Consider the following 2,065-nt stretch of genomic DNA (forward strand, 5'->3'; position numbering starts at 1 on the left):
TTTCAAAATGTACAAAAGTATATGCGAACCCCCCGGATGCCATGAGTCAACTTCAACAATTATCGCCTCATGACCAATCTTGTTTCACCTACATCCTACCTGGGGAACTTTCTAAGTATGTAGATACCCAGGTCCCACCCAAGATGGGGGAGTCAGAGTCTTAGGGCTTAGGAAGCTCCCAGGCCGCCCTTTGGGAACCACTTTTACAAACTTGGCCCCGCCTCTGGGATGCCGGCTCTGCCCCCCAGCCCCCAGCCCGAGCTTGCGGGCCTTCTCCCATCTCTGACCCAAGTCCTGTGGCTCCCATCACCCCTCTCGCTCAGGCCCCACAGGACTCCGGCACAGCTGGTCCCTGCCCTTTGTATGGTCGCTCTTTTGCATCTATCTGAGAGCCAGTACTAAGTGACCACACCTCACACCCTTGAGCAATCTCCGGCAGCTACGTTCTGTTGGCTCCTGGGTCTTTCGCTGCCTCTTCCTATGGACAGAGAACAGGCCCCCGAGTCCATCATTTCTAGACTGGAAAGATACTGCTAAGCTATTAAAACTTGACTGTGAAGTGTTCAGTAAAATCTCAGTGATGAGCTGAACTGTGTCACCACCACCCCGCCCCCACTCTGCAAACCCATAGTTGAAGTCCTGACCCTCAGGATTTCAGAATGTGACTGATTGTGACTGCACTGGGTCTTAGCTGTGGCACCAGCATCTTCGATCTTAGTTGTGACATGTGGGATCTAGTTTCCTAACTAGGGACTGAACTCGGGACCCCACTGCACCACCAGGTAAGTCCCTGGATATAGTTTCTTTAATGAGGTAATCAGGTTAGAGGTCATCAGGGTGGGTTGTAATCCAGTATGACGGGCATTCTCATAAAAAGGGGAGGTGTGGTCACAGACAGGCACAGATCATGTGAAAACACAGGGAGAGGAGGGCCATCCATGAACCAAGGAGACAGGCCTCAGATGGGACCAGCCCTGCCGACACCTTGATCTTGGACTTCCAGCCTCTGCAACTGTGAGAAGACAGATTTTCTGTGGTTCTTTGTTAGTGCAGCCCTAGCAGAGTAACACAACCCCCGAGCAGAAACAAGTCACAAAACAAGAAACATTCCTGAGTTCTGATGAACCAGTTTCTTATGACTGTCAGAGGCAGCCCCAAGCACCGGACCCAGGTTCTGTATTTGTGTGTGTCCCCTGAGAGGCCCTGGGTTCAGCCAGAAGGAGAATTCTGGTTCCACCCAGTCTCCCTCGCCCCGACTCTCTGGGTGGGTCGGTCACCATCTTTTGCTGCAGCACCTGCTCTGTGCCAGGCTGTCTCAGGAAGTGGTCACCAAGTCCTGATCCCAAACCGGGTCATGAGTTTGACCTGAGACAACAGAGTCCTTATGACCTCCAGCCTGAAGGCTTATGGCAGGTGTTAGACAAAAGTGGCTACACAATTCATGGGCCAGGTGCACAGTGAAATTGCAGGTCCTTGTTCCAAAGTCGTTACCAAGTTCCATTGGTGACAGCCCAGGGGCAGGTCCTGCTAAGCACAGGGTCCTGTGATGCCTGCACAGACTGCATCCCCTGAAGCCGCCTTGGCTCTTAGGGAACAGCAAAGGGAGGAGCGAGGCCAGCGTCCAGGGCACTGCAACCTCACCAGGAGTCACTGACTTGTCACCAGCACCAAGAATCAGCCACCTGCCCCTTCAGATCTGAGCCTCATGGAAGCTTCCAGACCATGACCTGGGGGAGATGGCTTCTATATTAAAAGTTAATAGTTTCATCTCTTCTCTCCTATCTGGATTCCATGTTTTAGCAGTGACTTCAAATGGAAAAAGACAATCCTTAAAGTTTGTCATTTAGAGACAGGATAATCTGTGATATCTGTGCATTATGGAAATTAGACTAAGGCCTGATGCTCTGTTCTGGAATGATGCCTCGGGATCCTGGGGATGGAGTGAGGAGGTACCAGCCTGAACAATTACTACAGAAACACCAAAGGGGCACAGGGCACCTCTTAGTTAAAGAGTCCAAGGGCCTATGTATTTGGCTGTTTACTTTGGCAATTCCAGTTCCAGCAA

The sequence above is a fragment of the Bos grunniens genome, chromosome 16 (genome assembly GCF_055505025.1).
Source record: "Bos grunniens cultivar Pamir isolate PY7600 chromosome 16, Bosgru_T2T1.0, whole genome shotgun sequence".
Taxonomy (NCBI): Eukaryota; Metazoa; Chordata; class Mammalia; order Artiodactyla; family Bovidae; genus Bos; species Bos grunniens.